This window comes from Pan troglodytes, chromosome 2 (assembly GCF_028858775.2).
Source record: "Pan troglodytes isolate AG18354 chromosome 2, NHGRI_mPanTro3-v2.0_pri, whole genome shotgun sequence".
Classification (NCBI taxonomy): domain Eukaryota; kingdom Metazoa; phylum Chordata; class Mammalia; order Primates; family Hominidae; genus Pan; species Pan troglodytes.
The window spans coordinates 180828419-180844444 of record NC_086015.1 but is presented as its reverse complement, the minus strand read 5'-3'; positions in this window follow the sequence as shown (position 1 = coordinate 180844444).

The window sequence follows — 16026 nt, the reverse complement described above, 5'->3', positions numbered from 1 at the left end:
ATTTTTTTGCCAAAATATTTCAACTTATCAATATGTAAAACTTCAAGCTTATATTTTAAGCTTCAATGATCTTAAAGAGTAACACATTTTCCCACACAACCATAAACTAAAAGAGAAAGATTCATTTCTATGACTTTGCTGTAAATAAAAATGGCAGATTGCAAAATATCTTTGCTTATGTAATCAAAACATAATAAAGAATAACATATTTAAATATGTCAAGTAGAGAGAATATTTTTAAATGAAGCTGAATTTCCATTTTTGCCCAATCTGGCAACGACCAGTGGCTTCTCTCCTATGATTTCCTGACTGAAAAATTTATTAGATAGAATGTGTTCCTGTAAGGAATACTAAAAAATCTGACATGGGCTTGTGAGGATAGTATAGCTAATGATTCACTACCACACTGCTTTCAAAAATCAAGAAGTACAAAGTCAAGGTAAGACAGAGTAGGACAGAATTTAAAATAATTTCCCCAAAAATTCTCCTTATTCCTCTGATATAGAATGAAGTCAATAATGTCACAGAACTGATTTGAAACTAACCAGGCATCTATTTCAGCTTCATGGTTATTAATGGTTTTAAGAGTAGAAAATAAATGCGAAAATCAATGATAGAAACATTTTGGGGAAACAAATTCCTGGTTTGGAATTGTTTCCTCCTTCTGTGTCTACCTCTGTGGAGTGACTTTAGGTGGTATGACCTGGCTGGGGTGTGCAGGCCTCTATGCAGAACACTCACTTGGGGAAGCTGGCCCTTGGCCCAAGGAAAGCTGTTCAAAGAACCTGATTGAGGCTCCAATTGATCAATAGATGAACACTGCTGATGCTGAGGACTGGATAACCCAGGACACTTCTGCTCAAGGACCTATAGATTAACCAAGACTTCATGTCTTATTGCAGAGGGGATAAGAGGGGAAGGCAGATGCAATGTTCTGGCTATCAGACACTAGAAACTGCTCAGCCCCTAATAAACACAACTCAATACTCTCTGTGCCATCTTGGGTTTCAAAATATGAGTCTCTTGGAATATAGAAGCTATTTTCCCTTTTTCCCCTCTCCTTTTCGTAATCCAGAATAGCATCACCTCCTCAATTGTCTTGAATATAATTTTTTCCCAAAACTAATCCTGGCTGTCATTCATACCGTCTTCAGTCATTCATACCGTCTTCAATCATTCATACAATAAATATTTCCAGAGCACCCACCGTGTGACTGGGCTTGCAAGACAGGATGCTGAAAAGACAGGTGTGGTTCTTGTGTTCATTAGGGACAGAGGAAAGGATGAGTGCCCTGAAGTGCAGTGAACAATGACCCACAGCCCACTTCTCAATACACGATGGCTTATTGAAGAATGTGTCACACAATGAAAGACATTGGTAAACACTGAACCTCACAAAGTGAGGTTCTAGGGAGAGGCAAGAATTATATCAGAACCACAGACGGAGATTTTCCAAGCTCCACAAGCCCAACAATAGTTTTCACCCCTCCCACCTAACAGCCTCCCACTCCCACTCCAATTCCAATGTTAACCTTACCACGTCCTCTCCTGCCCAATATAATGGAAACATTTGTATTTTTCCTGCTTAGCCATTTTTTTTTTCTCTGCAGTCTATAGAGGGGTACATGAGGCTGATGGTGGGGAAAATAGAGTACACTTTGGGCTTTGCATTTCCACAACTGATTCATGACATTAGCAGAGGCAGGCACTTGAGAACAAGAAAAAACAAAACTATTGGAGATTCTGAAGATTTGGCTTTGAATTACAAAAGATAAATTCTGGAAAATTCAGAACAAAGCATTCATGGAGTGGGAAACATTTCAGAGGAAACTAGCTGTGCAAAGAGCAGCTTTCCTACCACTTGGAGAAGAAATAATAATTGTAAGAGCTTGCAGGCTGTGAGGACCTGAGAAGTGGCTTGGCACACTGACAATGCCATCTCTCATAGGACCTTGGTAGCATCCACACCAGAAGTCACAGGTGAGAACTGGGGATTTCAGAGAAAAAGAGCCCATTTCCTGGCTTTCCACAATGCGGTTCAGATACTGCGCAGCTCACAGCAAAGCCCTGAGTTTGACATGATGCCAAGCTGTAGGTCAAAGGGCCGAAGGAGGAATATAGGTGCAGTTCCCAAAGCTGTGATTTCTGCAGGGTGGTAAGTGGAAAAGAGCCAAGAGTACCTAAGAAGGCACACAATCCCAATGCACATACAAAAAAAGTCACAGAAGTGGTTGAGAAAAGGGGTTACCACTCACAGTTCCAGGTCAGAGGATACAGAGTGCATAAACCTTCCATGGAGGGAAGACCAAAGACCAAACGGAAGGAGACCCCCCCACACACCCTCTGTGAGAACCACAGAGATCAGAGACAAACAGGAAAATCAGATTTTCTTTCCTTATGCCACACCAACCTGCCAGGAACTTCGGGGAAGCAGAAGCAGCGATGAAAATTCTGATTAGACTGAATTTTAGACCAAATTTAGATTTTAGTTTTGATTTAAACTAGAAGTGAATGTTGTCAAAGTGATAACATTAAGTTTTCCATTAGAAGCAGAAATAGGAACTAGAGAGCGTTAAATTCATTTATAGAGATAGAAAGTTTCAGCTTTGCACATTCAAGCCTGTGGACTATTATTATTTATAAAACTCATACCTTTTTTATTGGCACAGAAGAACAGATACTCCCCAAGCAAATTTATTGACAGAGAATTGCAGGAGACCAAATTCTAAGAGACACACCATAAATCCAAATTATCTTCTTTCTCAACACTTCTTTGAAAAGATCATGGTAAACTTTAATACAAAGATAGTAATGGGTGACCAATTCAAACATTTCATAAACCACACTGATTAATTAGTTCAGTTGAAGTGTATTGGAGGGTTTTTCTCATTGTAAATTTTTGTTACAAATAAATAATCCTTAGCAATTAATGTTATAAGCTAAGTAATAGTTTCCAAGCTAAACAATGCAGATGTCTTCAACCAACCTTCCACCACAGAGCTTCCTGTCCCTCTCCAGGCTGTGTGTGTCTCTCCAACACTGCAGTCGGCCAGCATGCTAAGATACAATACCGGAAATCCACACGCAGGCTCCCATCATTGAGTTGGGCAAGCCAGACAAGAAAGACACTTAAAACCCTCTTTGATATAAATAATAGCTTTTATTAACTCGGCCAAGGAACCTAAACTTTTTTGCAAGTCATGTTGCCCTGGGCACTCAAGTGGAACTTACTCCCAACTAGACTCACCAACTATTTGATCCAAATCTTCTTTCCCACTCCTACCCCAACCTATCATTGTGCTGTTTCATTATGATTATCCACTTAAAATTTGTCTGGTTAGATATAACTCATTATTTCAATTTGTCAAGAGCACTTTGTCAGCTAATCTTCATCTAAATATTCACTTCTCCCAACTTGAGTCCATTTGAAAATTTCATCAGCATGCCATTAATATCCACCTCTGAAACACTGTTGAAAATAGTGACATGTGGTCGGTTAAGACAGAGACCACTCTCAAGTATGCAGTTGACCTCATACTCATGCCTCCTTTGGGTTCTGTTTTCAACCAGTTATGAATTTCACTCACAGTACTGGGAAGTACCAACCTGCATCCCTTCTTACTGTTCTCAAAAAGACACCATGAGTGACTTTGTCAGATTCCAGCCAAAGTTGCAATGTGCTATACTTCTGTCATTCCTTAAATCTCCTGATCTACCAACTCTATGCTATTCTTTCATATATAGTTTTAGCTCAAGGATAAAAGGCATTGACTATTACTCTAAGAAGAAAACAAGGACTGTTGGGTGGAATTCCCAGGCTCTTGTTCAGACCAGCCTTGGGAACTATGAACTGTCCAGAGAGAAGACACAGCCTATACACCGAGGTTAACCAGAAAATAACACTTTTGGAAAACTAGAATAAATCCATATGTTAACAGGAAAAGTGCAATGGGAGAGAGTGAAGAAATCTGAGAGTAGAGAGAGATAAGAGGGGCCAGACCTTGTAAGTCATGTTAGGGAATATGGACTTTATCCTGAGGACAACGGGGAATCATTGACTGATATTAAAACAAGAGAGTGACATGATCAGATTTACATTTTACAAAGATGACAGAAAAAGACTTTTCTGGAAACTCCTGCTTTGACAAGGAAGTGGGAATAGGTGACCTCTAAGGTCCCGTACAACGCAAAGTCTTTGGTTCTATTGCTTAGCTAATCAGGAAACTCAAATGAAGGTTCTCTTAGTCTAGGAAGATTTGCACTTTTCCTTTCCTCATAACATTGTCTGGATCCATCATTCCCATTGTGTGTGTGTGTACGTGTGTGTGTGTGTTTGTGGGGCTTGGTGTAGCTAACCTCACAATATCCTAGCATCCTTGTCTGGATCCATCATTCCCATTGTGTGTGTGTGTACGTGTGTGTGTGTGTTTGCGGGGCTTGGTGTAGCTAACCTCACAATATCCTAGCATCCTTGTCTGGATCCATCACTCCCATTGTGTGTGTGTGTACATGTGTGTGTGTGTGTTTGCGGGGCTTGGTGTAGCTAACCTCACAATATCCTAGCATCCTTGCATATGAAGGTGGAATAGGTTCTCACTGTCACTACACGCTTCCTGCTCAGCAAGCCAGGCTGCTAGGAACTGAAACAATCACTGAGCCTAACTTATAAGTTGCAAAGTACATGAGTGCCAACTACCAATGTTGAAAAAAAATCAAGGAAGTGACAAAAGTTTGATAGAAACTTGATTGAAATTTCATTACTATCAAGCATCATGCTGTCCAAAAAAAAAGTAACAGATTATTAGATGATCAACTCAGGATTCCTTATATCACTTGTTAAGAAAAATTATCCATAACTTATAAACAAGGACAAAAAATAACTGCATGTTATTTCAATGTCACACTCAAACAGTGTTTAAGAGGCTCATTTGGGGATTACTTATTTTCTAAAATAATCTACCATGACTTGCCTCTGCTATTTAAAATACAAATTAAGGGTTCGTGCTCTGTGAAGTTCCACGTTATTTTACAGAAGCAATATTTTCTAAGAGAAAAAAATAACCCCAAATTCTATGATTTATTACCCTACCGGAGATTTACTAGTTTGTTTGTAACCTAGCAATCTAATTTAACATTCCTTTATTAAACTGCCTATAAATACTCAGCTCCTTGAATGCTCTTTGAACCAGCTTAATGATTTTATTTCTCTCATTAATTAATGAGTTGAATAATATCTTTGACACATGCTCATTCTATATTTGTTTTGAGAGCCCTGTTTTAACTTTTTGAAAATTATACCTTGACATTCTTAGCACTAAATAACTTAGTGTTATTCTCCACTGTACCCTGTCCTCCTGCTCAGTTTTAAGGTCTGAATGTGGCAGGCTCATATTTTTCACAGTGGGTCTTTCCTCTCCTTCCTTTCTTTTTTTCTTTTTTTGTTTGGTTTTGTTTTGTTTGTTTGTTTGTTTGATGCCGTTATCAAGTAGAGCAGACCTGGGCAGACTGGTGCATCCTTATTTCTGTCATCTTAGAAAATAACATATATGAGAAAATATTTATATCTAGGGCAGAAGAAAATTAGAGATATATTTTTTTCCTTTCAGCCTCTTCTCTCCTCCATTTTTACTGCTGAAAAATTATCCAAAGGCATGAAAATATTTCATAGAAATGTCTTCTGAGTTGTGAGGGAATTCTTGCCCATTTGAACAAATGGAATAGACATTTGAAAGCAAATCAGAATGCCCCTTACTGCTTGGCCAATGTGTAAGGATTTGGAGCTGCTTATCTGTGCTGCCATGTCCTTATTACTACGGGTTTCTTGATCTGCGCAATCGATGTAATGAAACCTGGTGCTGAGTATGGCTATAAAACTGTTCTTTGGGTGGTAGTTCATGACAAATATGTGTAAACCAATAAGAGAAATAAAAGACTGCATTAGAAGAACTTTTTGAAAATGTAACTAATACCTGAAATAACCCAAAGTTTTTGCTTTGTGTCCTGTGGAGATTTATTATGCTTTCCAATGAAAATAATCAGTGATGTATACATGACCTGGCACCTGAAAACGGAATTTTCCACACCACTTTGAGACTTTTGTTTCTTTCCCCATTTATAAAAAAGATTTAATCCCTCAACCACCAAATAAAAAGTACAGAGAGGAATGAACAGTCCTGATTCATTACTATCATGCTAATTCCACAGTTACGTTGTTTCCACAGTTAACGTTGTTCATTTTATCTAATGCCATTCAGAATCACTTGGTTTTCTTTTTTTTTTTTTTTTTTTTTCTTGGCTTGGAGACGGAGTCTTGCTCTGTCTCCAGGCTGGAGTGCAGTGGCACGATCTCGGCTCACTGCAACCTCCACCTCCAGGGTTCAAGCAATTCTCCTGCCTCAGCCTCCTGAGTAGCTGGGACTACAGGCGTATGCCACCACACCCAGCTACTTTTTGTATTTTCTAGTAGAGACGGCATTTCACCATGTTGGCCAGGATGGTCTCAATCTCTTGACCTCATGATCCGCCCGCCTTGGCCTCCCAAAGTGCTGGGATTATAGGCGTGAACCACCACACCCCGGCCTACTTGGTTTTCTTAAAGTCTGTTAGCTAAGTTTGTGCAGCTTCTTAAAAATACAATATTGGTTTTAATAACCTAGATTTGAGATTATTTTGGTTGTTAGCATAAATTTCATCTTCTTTCATGCTAGAAACATTTCCTGTTTCAAAACCATTCAGCCAATAAGTATTGTGCTGTTATTTTTGTGGCTTTTACAGGATCTGACAACTCGAGCAGCTGCCATCAAGGTACATCATGGCACAAAGGACGGCTCTCAAACATCGGATGTACAGAGACTACCATTAATATTGCGGTGTGTGTCTTTTGTATTAAGTTGGTTTCTGAAAATATCTCTGACAGATGCTGCTAGGCCAAAGTGCCTCCCACAGCTGCAGCTCTAGACAAATCTGCGGTGGATGTTCTCCTCGAACAGTTTTCTGGTCCCTGTGACAGCGCCCACTGCTTCACTACTGCTCTCAGGTGGTGTGCTTGGTGGCAGTGCCGTGGGCATGGGAGGTTGTGGAGGGGGCTGGGCTATGCAAACTGCTGAGCCGGAACCATCCCTGTGGTGGAGCCTGGGACCCAGCACCCAGCACAGCAGCAGCCAGGAGCTGAGCTGGCAATGGAGAAAGGACGCTGAAAGGGAATGGTTGCCTGGCGTTTAGTAAATGAGCTGTCTGAAAATAATCTGAATGGGGAGAAGGAGTTTTCTTCTCTTGTGATTTTCTGGGATTCCATTTATTCATATAATTACTTCACCTCATTTCAAAAACAATGGTAGGGGGTTGGGGGAGGGCTTGAAGTGCTTTAAGCAGTGCCCCTCTGAACACATACCCAGGAAACAGTTTGCCTCTCACTGTTCCATGTCTGTTGTTTAGCTCCCAAACAATTAAGCAGGAGCACGTAAGCTCTCCCAGGCTGAGTCTGCACCCACTGCAACAGTCACCTCACAGTGAGAGAGGGAGAGATGACGAGGAGAAGTTTCATTAACCTTTTCCATGCCCCAGACAAACAGCTTGATTTCAGCTGAGACCCAGTATGGCTCCAAGAAGTGGAGGGTTCAGAGTCCTTTCCAATGGGCCCTCCTGCCCTGTCGTTCACCTGCCCACTCAGCCCAGAAGGAAAGTTGTAGACCCCTCTTCTTTCTAGAGCTGCTCATGATTCTTATTAATCAAATGAGAGGAGCAGAACGTATGGTCAAAACAAGCAACATATGCGGCCCCACATTTTTAAGATACTTATCGAAAAGGGATTATCTGTTCCCTGTAGATGGATTCAAAGATAGCAAATTGCACGCTCAGAGTGTACAGGGTACAAAGCGCAAATAGGCAATTTGGTTCAATATCTCCCAACTTAAACCCACCGCTTTTTCAACAGAAATGTTTTTTACATCAAGTGTTGCCTCTGTTCTCACTCTCCCTCCTTCTTGATCTTTTAATCTAACCCTGTCTTCTTGACTTCTTTCTAGCCCCTGCCCCATTGCCATTGGTTTATAGGTCAAATTGCTTGAGTTAAATGCATAGAAGATGCAACTATTTCAGACCTCACTTTAAACAATGTGGTAAGTGTTAAGACAGAATAAAAGATAAACCAAAATATTGTAGAAGATGATTCTAATGGCATATCCAGGAGCTAACCTGCTCTGCATTGATGAGTTTAGCTATCATAATTCCAAAGGAACACTATGATTGAGAACAACCAAGAGCACTACTAACTCCAGCATCACCAAGGAGACTGCCAAGTCCTTGCTGAGGCTCCACCCTACCCTCTCCTTCTCTCTGGCTTTGCACTCCCAACACCACGTAATTGTGGCAGGCCACAGGATGCCCACCATTACATGCTAGGAATTCTAGCAGAGCGAGTCCTCAGTAGTTCTAATGCCATATTTGAAGAAATTACATGTTAATTTTTTTAAATCCTCTCTCAATAATTCTAAGATGTGGATGCTTACAATCTTGTTCACTTAAAATCTACAGTTCTAGAAAAAAAATCAGAGGATTAAGATGGTGGATAGGAGGCAGGACTAGCTTGCAGCTCCCTCTCGGACGACAGAGCAGTGTGTGGAGACCCACATCGTGAACTACCACAGGAACATACCAGGAAAGCCAAGAGAATCCACAGACCCTCTGAAGGAACTGGATCACTGCTGCAGGCTCCCTGAGATGCTGAAAAACTGTAAGTCTGCTTGCTTTCTCAGCTGGGAGGCTCATGGTCTGGGGCAAGTTCTCAGCCCTGGTCACTGGCTGCCTGGAAATAGACTCGGTGCTGTTGTCACCGCACAGTGGGAGTGAGACCAGCCTTTAGGACTACCGACTGCATGGAAGCGGGGTGAGGCCTGTGACTGCTGGCTTTCCCCCACTTCCCTAGTGACCTGTATGACTCAGCAGAGGCAGCCATAATCCCACAGGGAACATAACTTCTTCGGCCTGAGAACCACACCCCCATCCTCCACAGCAGCAACAGGAAGACCCACCCAAAAAGAGGCTGAGCTCAGACATGCCTATCCCTGCCCCACCTGGTGGTCTTTCTCTACAGGCCCTCATAGCTGAAGACAAAGGACATAATCTCTTGGGAGCTCTATGGCCCTGCCCACCACCTGAGAAACACAAATACTTAACCAGGTGTCCCTAGGGCAAGTTTGCATCCTCCCTATACAACTGCAGCTGATGCACTCTTGATAGCACCACCTCCTGGCTGGAGGCCAAACCAACACAAAACTAGCACACTAAACAATAGTAAAACAAAGGACCCTCCCAGAGTCCACTTCACTCCTCTGCTCCCTCCAGTGGAGCAGGTGCTGGTATCCACGGCTGACAGAGCTGAAGACAGATCACATCACAGGACTCTGCAGACACTCCCCAGTACCAGCTCAGAGACTGGTAGCTCTGCTGGGTGGCCAGACCCAGAAAAGTGAAACAATTGCTGCAGTTCGGCTCTCAAGAAGCCCCATTCCGTGGGACAAAAGAATCTGAACAGCAGCCCTTGAGTCTCAGATCTTCCCTCTGACATAGTCTACCCAAATGAGAAGGAACCGGAAAAACAATTCAGGTAATATGACAAAACAAGTTTCTTTAACACCCCCAAAAATCACACCAGCTCACCAACAAAGGATCCAAACCAAGATGAAACCTCTGAATTGCCAGAAAAAGAATTCAAAAGGTTGATTATTAAGCTAATCAAGGAGGCACCAGAGAAAGGTGAAGTCCAACTTAAAGAAATCAAAAACATGATACAGGATGTGAAAGAAAAAGGTCTTCAGTGAAATAGATAGTATAAATTTAAAAACCCCACAACTTCTGGAAATCAAGGACACACTTAGAGAAATGCAAAATGCACTGGAAAGTCTCAGCAATGGAATCAAAAAACCAGAAAAAAGAACTTCAAAGCTTGAAGACAAGGCTCTCAAATTAACCCAGTCTGTCAAAGACAAATTAAAAAGACTTTCAAAAAATGAGCAAAGCCTCCAAGAAGTTTGGGATTATGTTAAATGACCAAACCTAAGAATAATTGATGTTCCCAAAGAAGAAGAGAAATCCAAAAATTTGGAAAACATATTTGAGGGAATAATCAAGGAAAACTTCCCCGGCCTTGCTAGAAATCTAGACATCCAAATGCAAGAAGCCCAAAGAACACCTGGGAAATTTATTGCAAAAAGATCATCACCCAGGCACAGTCATCAGGTTATCTAAAGTCAAGCTGAAGGAAAGTATCAAGTTGTAGGATGAAAGCATCAGGTAACCTGTAAAGGAAAACCTATCAGATTAACAGCAGATTTCTCAGCAGAAACCCTACAAACTAGAAGGAATTGGGGTCCTATTTTTAGCCCGCTTAAACGAAATAATTTTCAGCCAAGGATTTTGTATCCAGCAAAACTAAGTTTCATAAATGAAGGAAAGACACAGTCTTTTCCAGAAAAACAAATGCTGAGAGAATTTGCTACTACCAAGCCAGCACTACAAGAACTGCTAAAAGGAGCTCTAAATCTTGAAACAGATCCCCAAATACACCAAAATAGAACCTCCTTAAAGCACAAATTTTACAGGACCTATATAACAATAACACAATGAAAAAGCAACAAGGTATTCAGGCAACAAATAACACGATAAATAGAATAGTACCTCACATCCCAGTACTAAACGTTGAATGTAAGTGGCCTAAATGCTCCACTTAAAAGATACAGAACGGCAGAATGGATAAGGATTCACCAACCAAGTTTCTGCTGTCTTCAGAAGACTCACCTAACACCTAAAGATTCACATAAACTTAAGGTAAAGGGGTGTAAAAAGATATGCCATGCAAATGGACACCAAGATCAAGCAGGAGTAGTTAGTTTCACATCAGACAAAACAAACTTTAAAGCAACAGCAGTTAAAAAAGACAAAGAGGGACATCATATAATGATAAAAGGACTAGTCCAACAGAAAAATATCACATTCTTAAATATATATGCCTCTATATATATACAACTGGAGCTCCCAAATTTATAAAACAATCACTATTATACCTAAGGAATGAAATAGACAGCAACACAGTAAAAGCAGGAGACTTCAATACTCCACTGACAGCACTAGACAGGTCATCAAAAGAAGGTCAACAAAGAAACAATGGACTCCTAGCCTGGCCAACATGGTGAAACCCCATCTCTACTAAAAATACAAAAATTAGCCAGGCATGGTGGAGCATGCTTGTGGTCCCAGCTACTCAGGAGACTGACACAGAATTGCTTGAACCCAGGAGGCGGAGGTTGCAGTGAGCCAAGATTGCACCACTGTGCTCCAGCCTGGGTGACAGGGCAAGAGTCTGTCTCAAAAAAAAAAAGACTCAAACTATAACCTAGAACAAATGTACTTCACAGATATTTACAGAACATCCTATCCATCGACTGCAGAATATACATTCCATTCATCAGCACATGGAACACTCTCCAAGGTAGACCATATGATAGGCCACAAAACAAGTTTCAGTAAATTTAAGAAAATCGAAATTATATCAAGTACTTTCTCAGACCGCAGTGGAATAAAATTAGAAATCAACTCCAAAAGGAACCCTCAAAACCATGCAAATACGTGGAAATTAAAGAACCTGCTCCTGAACGATCATTGGGTCAACAATGAAACCAAGATGGAAATTTAAAAATTCTTTGAGCTGAATGATAATAGTGACACAACCTATCAAAACCTCTGGGATACAGCAAAAGTAGTGCTAAGAGGAAAGTTCATACCATTAAATGCCTATATCAAAAAGCCTGAGAGAGCACAAATAGACAATCTAAGGTCACACCTCACAGAACTGGAGAAACAAGAACAATCCAAACCCAAACCAGCAGAATAAAGGAAATAACGAAGATCAGAGCAGAACTAAATGAAATTGAAACAAACACACAAACAAAAAAAGACAAAAGGTAAATTAAACAAAAACCTAGTTTTTTAAAAAGATAAATAAAATTGATAGACCATTAGCGAGATTAACCAAGAAGAGAAAAAGATCCAAATAAGCTAAATTAGAAATGAAACGGGAGATATCACAACTAATAGCACAGAAATACACGATTCAAGGCTACTATGAACACCTATAAGTGCCTAAACTAGAAAACCTAGAGAAGATGGATAAATTCCTGGAAATATACAATCTTCCTAGATTAAACTAGGAAAATATAGAAACTCTGAACAGGCCAATAACAAGCAGCAAGATTGAAATTGTAATAAAAAAAAAATTGCCAACAAAAAAAGTCCAGGACCAGATGGAGTCACAGCTGAATTCTATCAGATATTTAAAAAATTGGTATGAATCCTATTGACACTATTCCAAAAGATAGAGAAAGAGGGAATCCCCCCTAAATCATTCTATGAAGCCAGCATCATCCTAATACCAGAACCAGGGAAGGATATAACAAAAAAAAGAAAACTACAGACCAATATTCCTGATGAACATAGATGCAAAAATCCTCAACAAAATACTAGCAAACTGAATCCAACAGCATATCAAAAAGATAATCCAACATGATCAAATGGATTTCATACCAGGATTGCAGGGATGCTTTAATATACGTAAGTCAATAAATGTGATATACCATATAAACACAATTAAAAACAAAAATCACATGATCATCTCAATAGATGCAGAAAAAGCATCTGACAGAATCCAGCATTCCTTTATGAGTAAAACCCTCAGCAAAATTGGCATAGAAGGAACATACCTTAAGGTGATAAAAGCCATTTATGACAGACCCACAACCAACATTATACTAAACAGGGAAAAGTTGAATGCATTCTCCCTGAGAACTGAAACAAGACAAGGATGCCCATTTTCATCACCTCTATTCAACATAGTACTGGAATTCCTAGCCAGACCAATCAGACAAGAGAAAGAAATAAAGGACATCCAAATCAGTAAAGAGGAAGCCAAACTGTCACTGTTTGCTGATGATATGGTCCTATACCTAGAAAACCCTAAAGGCTCCTCCAAAAAACTCCTAGAACTGATAAATGAAATCAGCAAAGTTTCAGAATACAAAATTAATGTGCACAAATCAGTAGCTCTCCTATACACCAACAGCAACCATGATGAGAATCAAATCAAGAACTCAACCCCTTTTACAATAGCTGCAAAAAATAAAATACTTAGGAGGTGAAACACACCTGCAAGGAAAACTACAAAACACCACCGAAAGAAATCATAGATGACACGAACAAATGGAAATATATCTCATGCTCATGGATGGGTAGAATCAATATTGTGAAAATGACCACACTGCCAAAAGCAATCTACAAATTCAATGCAATTTTCATTAAAATACCACCATCATTCTTCACAGAACTAGAGAAAAAAAAATCCTAAAATTCATAGGGAACCAAAAAAGAGCCCACATAGCCAAAGCAAGACTAAGCAAAAAGAACAAATCTGGAGGCATCACATTACCTGACTTCAAACTATACTACAATGCCATAGTCACCAAAACAGCATGGTACTGGTATAAAAACAGGCACATAAGCCAATGGAACAGAATAGAGAACCCAGAAATAAAGCAAAATACTCACAGCCAACTGATCTTTGACAAAGCAAACAAAAACATAAAAGTGGGGAAAGGATACCATATTCAACAAATGGTGCTGAGATAATTGGCAAGCCACATGTAGAAGAATGAAACTGGATTTTTGTCTCTGACCTTATTCAAAAGTCAATTCAAGATGGATCAGAGATTTAAATCTAAGACCTGAAACTTAAAAATTCTAGAAGATAACATCAGAAAAACCCTTCCAGACATTGGCTTAGGCAAGGACTTCATAACCAAGAACCCAAAAGCAAATGCAACAAAAACAAAGACAAATAGATGGAACTTAATTAAACTAAAAAGCTTCTGCACAGCAAAAGAAATAATCAGCAGAGTAAACAGACAACCTACGCATGACAGAAAATCTTCACAATCTGAATATATAACAAAGGATTAATGTCCAGAATCTACAAAGAACTCAAACAAATCAGCAAGAACGAAACAAACAATCCTATTAAAAAGTGGGTTAAGGACACGAATAGACAATTCTTAAAAGAAGATACACAAGTGGCCAATAAACATATGAAAAAATACTCAGCATCACTAATTATCAGGGAAATGCAAATCAAAACCACAATCCGATACCACCTTACTCCTCTAAGAATGTCCATAATTTAAAAATCAAAAAATAATAGATGTTCATGTGGATGTGGTGGAAAGGCAACACTTTTACACTGTTGGTAGGAATGTAAACTACTACAGCCTCTATGGAAAACAGTACAGAGATTCCTTAGAGAGCTAAAAGTACATCTGCCATTTGATCCAGCAATCCCACTACTGCGTATCTACCCAGAGGAAAAGAAGTCATGAAATGAAAAAGATATTTGCATATGCATGTTTATAGCAGCACAATTTGCAATTGCAAAGACATAGAACCAGCCCAAATGCCCATCAATCAATGAGTGGATAAAGAAAATGTCATATACATATACATATACATACACATACACATATACATATACATATACATATACATATACATATACATACCATGGAATACTATTCAGCCATAAAAAGGAACAAAATAAGGGCATTCACAGCAACCTGGATTATTATCCTAAGTGAATTAACTCTGGAATGGAGAACCAAACATCGTATGTTCTCACTCATAAATGAGAGCTAAGCTATAAAGATGCAAAGGCATAAAAATGATACATCGGACTTTGGGGATGCAGGGGAAATGGTGGGAGGGGGCGAGGGATAAAGATTACACATTGGGTACAGTGTATACTGCTCAGGTGATGGGTGCACCAAAATCTGAGAAATCACCACTAAAGAACTTATTCATGTAACCAACCACTGCCTGCTCCCAGAAAAACCTATTGAAATACAAAATACATTTTAAAAAAGAATAAAATCTACAGTGCTGTTAAAACCCAAAGGAGGGAGTCAAAAATTCCACCTGAAGGATAAAGAAAGCTTTCACAGAATTGATGATTTTTGAACTTAGCCTTGAAGAACTGGTTTGGAGAGGGACTCTAGGTAGGCAGTGGAGGAATCATTACTGGTGGTGGTAAAAGGGCTGGAGCAAAAGTTCAGAGGTGTTCTTCTTTATGAAAGAAGTAAAATCAGAAAGTAAAAGAAAGCTGCCTGGACTATTATCTTATCTCCTCTTTCTTCCCATTTTACTTGTCCTGAATCTATTACTCTTATTACCTGTCTGAGGCACATATCTCTATTCCATGGTCTATTCCAGCAGGAGAAGCCCAAACTTTATACAGTCTGTCTAATTCCATGTTCCTTCTTCACCTGGCAAATAGTAAAATCATGTACAGTCCTGCACCACCTAACAATGTTTCAGTCAATGATGGACCACATATATGATGGTGGTCCCATAAGATTATAAGACCATATTTTTACTGTAACTTTTCTATAGATAGAATGTTTGGATACACAAATACCTACCATTGTGTTACAATTGCCTACAGTATTCAGTACAGTCACATGCTGTACAGGTTTGTAGCCTAGGAGCAATGGACTACACCACAGAGCCTTGGTGTGGAGCGGGCTACACTGTCTAAGAATGCATAAGTACACTATGATGCTCACACAATGATGAAATTGCCTAACAACGCATTTCTCAGAATCTTTTCCCATCATTAAGCAACACATAGCTATATTTAGTTATTTCAGCTGAAGTGTTAAAATTTATAATGTCTAATGCTTTACCCCTTCCATCGAGTTTTCCCCAGTCTGATCTCTGCCAAATTAATCTTTTCCGGGTTTGTGTCCCACAGTACTTTGAAGCTTTCTTGTAACACTTAACCACATATTATCCTTACTCATAATGTTTTGACCCTTGTTTGTCTCCCCTACCAGGGATAACTTTCCTTTGGCAGCAGAGACATATTCATAGTTAACTGTTTATATGTAACTGAACTGAATCAACCTTTTCACAAACAGAATATTTTGTGGGAAA